The sequence below is a fragment of the Pollachius pollachius genome (assembly GCF_949987615.1).
Source record: "Pollachius pollachius genome assembly, chromosome: 3".
Classification (NCBI taxonomy): Eukaryota; Metazoa; Chordata; class Actinopteri; order Gadiformes; family Gadidae; genus Pollachius; species Pollachius pollachius.
Window position 1 is genome coordinate 12,533,257 of NC_136936.1, and position 6,662 is coordinate 12,539,918.

A 6,662-nucleotide genomic window follows, 5' to 3' on the forward strand; every position below is an offset into this window, starting at 1 on the left:
GTGTGTGTGTGTGTGTGTGTGTGTATGTGTGTGTGTGTGTGTGTGTGTGTGTGTGTGTGTGTGTGTGTGTGTGTGTGTGTGTATGTGGGTTTGTGTGTGTGTAAAGAATGTCTTCTTTTAATTATAACAACATATATCCAAAGTAATTATTGGAGGTGTGTGTGTGTGTGTGTGTGTGTGTATGTGTGTATTAGTAATGTCTTCTTTAAATTATAACAACATATATCCAAAGTCATTATTGGAGGTGTGTGTGTGTGTGTGTGTGCGTGTGTGTGTTTGTGTGTGTGTGTGTGTGTGTGTGTGTGTGTGTGTGTGTGTGTGTGTGTGTGTGTGTGTGTGTGTGTGTGTGCATAAGAAATGTCTTCTATTAATTATAACAACATATATCCAAAGTCATTATTGGAGGTGTATGAGTTGTAGTGAGGTAGACAAGCTGAGCTTGGACCATCTGGGGAATCTTGCGGTCTTATTGCTTTGGGGTTATTTTTGTGTCAGTGTTTAGACAGTCAGGTGTTTAGACAGTCAGACGCACGTTCTTGACGAAGGGGTTCATCATATCAATGGGGCTGACCAAGTAAAATGTATTTTAAATACATTAACAAAAACAAAAGAAGCGTACAGCCTGGTGACGCCACTATATGGTAATGATGCTTTTAGCACCCCCAGTGTGAGTGTATTTTCAAGAATTTGGTTATGGAAGCATTTTAACAAAAGAGCCCCACTTTCAACAGTCGCATAGCAACACCATGGAGTCCAAACTTTTAAACAGTTGATGAATAAATTGTTGGAAACCAAAGTTTTCAGAAAGAGGAAAAACTTGCAGTTCCTTGCCCTCCTGAGAAAAAAAGTAAAACCAAAGACTGACGGAAAGGGTCTTAAGTCAAGGGTTAGGGTTAGACATTTCAATTCACCATTAGCACATATTTTATTGTTCAATCAATGAAAATAGTGTAACATTTACACACACACTCACACACACACACACACACACACACACACACACACACACTCAATCAATGCCCCTCAACAAAACTTGAGTGGAGCTTCTTTCTATCTCCTGAGTGTAATGCCTCATTTCCCAAGTCTGCAACATCAACATCAAACCAAGGAAGTTGGACCATTTATGCCATTGGTCAATACAAATCCCAGACCCATGATGTCAACACGAACACTAAGTAACCCTAACCCTGAATCAAACTGGGCAATTATATTGTTCCATATGACCTTATTTGATTTTCCAATCTTTACCCGAATCAGGTACAACCGTGTAAAATAAGGCTTTCCTATGTCATCACCCATACCAGCTCATGGGAGCCATCTATACTTTATATAACTTTATATAAACCTATATATACCTATATATTTAAATATATCCACATCCAATGTTCCAAAGGTCCAAGATTGGGATTCATGGTGGGATGTATTTCTAACACCCATTAGCTTTCTGGTCTAAAAGGGATTTTGGCAGCTTTTGGCCCATATAGGTCGGTATAATCTGTAAAAGGTCTGCATAATCAAGGTATTTAATAGGTTTATATATATGGAGAGAGAGAGAGAGAGAGAGAGACAGAGAGAGAGAGAGAGAGAGAGCAAGATGGATAGAGAGATGCCAACGTGATTTGTGAATGTGCATCTGCTATGGTCACTCAGAGCTTAATTTGAGCCGTAACATTTTAATTCTGATACTCTCAGCAACAACTATGAATATGGTTAATTATATTTCCCATCGTTGTCAGCATATTGTGTTAACTAAGCTCCACTGTCATGTGAGAGGATGCAGCAATATCTTAATCTATAATCAATATAAGGTATTTCATAGGTTTATATATATATATATGTATATATTTATAGAGAGAGAGAGGGGGGGAGAGAGAGAGAGAGAGAGAGAGAGACATCAGGAAGGCAATGAAAGGAGGGGGGCAGAGGAGGGGCTGGAACCGTAGCTGCCAGCGGAGAGAGAGAGACATCAGAGGGAGCTGGTGAAATGAAGACAGGGAGCAACCAACTGGAGATGGGCCTAACTACCCAAGCCCTGGCAGACACACAGGGGATCTTTTTATATTTTAAAAACCCAGAGCAAACCAGACTCATGCTGGGATGAGGACAGGAGAGAGAGAGAGAGAGAGAGAGAGAGAGAGAGAGACATGGGAACAGAGTGGGGGGAGGGGGAGAGAGGAGAGAGAGAGAGAGAGGGAGAGAGAGAGAGAGCGAGAGAGAGAGACATGGGGACAGAGTGGGGGGAGAGAGAGAGAGAGAGAGAGACATGGGAACAGAGTGGGGGGAGAGAGAGAGAGAGAGAGAGAGACATGAGAACAGAGTGGGGGGAGAGGGAGAGAGAGAGAGAGACATGGGGACAGAGTGGGGGGAGAGAGAGAGAGAGAGAGAGACATGGGAACAGAGTGGGGGGAGAGAGAGAGAGAGAGAGAGAGACATGAGAACAGAGTGGGGGGAGAGGGAGAGAGAGAGAGAGACATGGGGACAGAGTGGGGGGAGAGAGAGAGAGAGAGAGAGAGAGAGAGAGAGAGAGAAAGAGAGAGAGAGGGATGATGAGGACCGGAGAGAGGGACGCAGAGGGAGAATGAAAACGAGGGTGCATGGAGATGAGTTTCAGAAATTGTATGCGTGTTTGAGGGCATTCAAGGCTTGAGGTGTCGACTCCCTAGTGTTTTGGTTGAGGGAAAACGGTTGTACTAAAGCATCTACAGACAAAAACATTGAAATGCAACTCTAATGGAAACGCTAACTGGACCCTGAATTTATATTGAAATACTCTTTATTTATACTGAAATATTTTCAGTATTCTTTGTTATTTGTAAATTCGAGTAGTATTGGATATACAGTATCATATGCATAATCATATATGTATATATACATAGTCATATATGCATTATGCAATTTGAAAGCAAATATTTATATGATAACACGTGGCCTTATGGTATACTTTTCAAACATCTTTAACGAAAGGGAATGCAGTCAGAGGTCCCTAGAGATGTAGTTCAAACACTGCTGTACCTTCACACAACTTCTGTTATCTCATGGCTTGTCGTTATAAGCGTGTGAAAAAAACACACATCTGCAGCTGTACACTGTCATCCCAGATGAACGTATGTGGAGAGACGACAGCAGCGTAGGAATATCCATCATTTTAACGAGGCTCGGAAAAACAGAGGAGACACTTTGGAGGTCTATTAATAGATACAGGTAAAAAACGTATTTACTGCTGGAACAAAGAGGTGAATGCTAAGCACACATGTTTATCGCAATTTTTACTGTCTGTCTCTTTGGCTGTCTGTCTGTCTCTCTGTCTGTCTGTCCCTCTGTCACACTCTCTCTGTCTGTCCCTCTGTCACACTCTCTCTCTGTCTGTCTGTCTGTCTGTCTGTCTGTCTGTCTGTCTGTCTCTCTCTCTGTCTCTCTCTCTCTCTCTGTCTCTCTCTCGTTCTCTCTCTCTCTCCCTCTCTCTCCCTCTCTCTCACACAGTGGCATAAGCATGGAGGGTATTGGTTAATGCACCATAGCTGTGAACAGGGTTAGCTGAGCTGTTGACGCACTGATGTGGCTGCAATTACAGCTAATGGGCTCGTTAATCAGTCTGATCACAGCCTCCTCAAACCACAGTTATTCTTTCTGATTTATTTTTATTTGTCCTTTCCATCTCCCTCTTTCCACCTGGGATCCTACCGTAGCGGACAGTTATGATTACGGGACCTGATTAACTTAATCACAGACAAAGGTTAATGGTGAACCAGAGCATTGTGTGCGTGGAAAGCCCTGAAGGCTTCGTCTCTGTGTGAATCACTGATTAGGCTCTCGGCTAACCCCCCAAACACCCTTCTCAATTTGGAACATAATTATTTATCTTTCCAAATGGGCAACAACAGCAGATGAATAACACTTATTCACCAGGGTGGTTTTTCATTTACTGTTTCACACATTTCATAGATTATGCTTTACGTTTCCTTATCATTATTCCAAATTGAGTTTCATTTTTGTATAGTTGGCTAATATTAGCTGTCACTGGGAGCTGTGCTGGCAGCTTACAGGAAAAAGCAGTTATTGCTTGCTGATAGTATGCTAGTTATAAAGTAGAACCCATTGCCTTTCTACTGATTATTTATAAAGATGAACTTCTCCATTGGCTTTGACGGCAGATATTTTCTTACAGATGTTCTATTGATCATCAATGTCTGAGGTAAATATGTTTGAAAAAAGGATCCATTTTAGAAATATTAACATTGGGGCCTAAATTAAAATGATGCCTAGATCCTCCTTATGTATTAGTCTAGTCTAGGTAGCCGCCAGTGCTGGTTTACCCAATCCTCTAGCCTCTTCTCCCCACGTATTTACAGACAGATGCACCTCAGAGGACATGGGAATACTCATGGCACATAAGATGGCATTGTGAATCTAGGCCATCATCATTCTGTGACTAAAGAAGGCATTGCACCCCCGTATGGAGTCAGCACATCATGGTGTTGGCACCCAGGGAGCTAGATCGGAGTGGGGGAGGAGGAAAGGAGTTACTGTAGAGTACTTATAGGTGTAGCTTAGCGTAGCACAGCACAGAGCTGAACCGTACACTACAACAGTACAGTACAGTAGCTCACGCTGGTGGGGACAGATTGTGGTCGGGTAGGAAGCCATGAGGCAGGTGGAAGCTTTTTCCAGCCATGTGTCCATGAAACCATGCTGTGTGTGTTTGTGTGTTTTTGTGTGTGTGTGTGTGTGTGTGTGTGTGTGTGTGTGTGTATGCACGTGTGGGGACCTGTGTGTGTGTCTGTGTGTGCATTCATGTGTATTTGTGAACATGACACCGAGAGTTTCACCTTGCCTTGAGCGTACTTGAAGTAGTTTGCTTGTCAATATGCTTCCTCATTGTGTGCTTCAGATCAATAGGATATCTAGAATATGTCTGGAACCAACACCTGGGCAATAAGATACAGCCACTCTGGAGCTCAGCTCTTCACTGTCAGAGCCATAAGCTGTGAAGCTCATTTAAAACGTGAGTGGCTTGTTTAATTGATTTCTCTGTGGACCCAGTAAACTCTCTACCTCTCCCTCTCATATATCATCTCTTTTATTTTCTTTCCAACCCTTTCTCCAAATACAGAATGCACTCTTTGTGTACATCACTCCTCCTCTTTTCTTATTCTTTTCTTGTATTTCTAAATTGCTAAGTCGATTTGCGACAAGTTGAGATGAGATTTCTAGTGATACAAAATATCACACACACACACACATACACACACACACACACACACACACACACACACACACACACACACATCAAATGGTGTTTCTTATTTATTGTGCAAATGTTTTTTTCAGATTAACTTCCTCCAACCATATTCCCCCCTTTAATAAATCTGACATATAAACACAACTAAACACAGCCTTATTTTGCTGTGCAACGCTTGCTCCAAAAAAATAAGTGCCAAAAAGAAAATATTGTGGATCCATGATTGAAAGGCAGCAGTGACATAATCCAGACAATTTTTTCAAAATGGAGAGCAAAGGAAATACCACAGCCATCAAGCAAGAGGACTTAACATTTACAATAAACACCAAGAACAACCAGGTGCTATGGTTCCACAATGTAATTATGGCTGCCTACCGGCAACATTCTGAGTGAAGGTCAAGGCTGTGGTGTAATTATCGAGCGGTGTGTAACAAGCCTGGCATTACTGAAAGACAAGGTGCTCTTTATAAACACATTATGTTCATCAGTGTCTTAACACAATATTAAGTAAATTCAACTCGGGCCAGGTCATAAATAGATGCATTATGATAAGCATGTTAATGCGATGGCTAGGTGATATTGGTATGAAAATAAAGTATTACTTTTCCAAAGGATGTAAAGGATACTCTTATGCTGGCGAGAGTAAATGTTTTTCAATTATGTTCAATTATGGAAGGATGATAGAAAGCTCAGTTGAATCTATTCTGCAACATTTGACAATTTACACTTCAGCAACCACGCCTTCTGCTTCACACTTCATAATGCATAATGCATTTTAAACGAAGGCATTCATGTAGTTCCTATGGTCTTTAGCTATTTATATTCATTGCATAATTAAATGTAACATTAAACTCATGTCTGTGGTGTGGGTAACTTTAAACACTAAACTGTTATCTGGTTAGTGTCTGTAGCCAGCTAGCTTTGCCAATTGCCTCACAATGGAGCAGTCACACAAATGTGGTTTATAGGACTACCTATAGCATCTGATTCCTGGGTAATCACGTCCATACATTCATCATGGCGTTCTCTGTGCTGAAATTTGATCAAGCTTATCAAGTCTGGGAAATGACTCCACTGGTGGCAGATCAATATCCCAGACCTCTGGGTTGTTTCCAAAGGGAGGTCAATTACTTGAGAGCAGAGAAAAAATATATTACAAAGTATTCACATTCAAACTAGCAAGACCTCAGTGGAAAGGCTGATCCATAATTAATTGTGATCAAATCAGTGATCATTAGATCTGCGGTGAATGATTGCAATGACTGGGTGCAGTGTCTGTAACACTAGCAGGGACATGGGTGCTTCTACTTAGCAAACAAAACAGTTGAAAAGGCTTTAAGAAAGGAATGTTGTACGCTAGGGACAATAGAAAAGTTACGTATCAGTAAAATATTTCCAACCTTTAAAAATTCATGAGGAAATG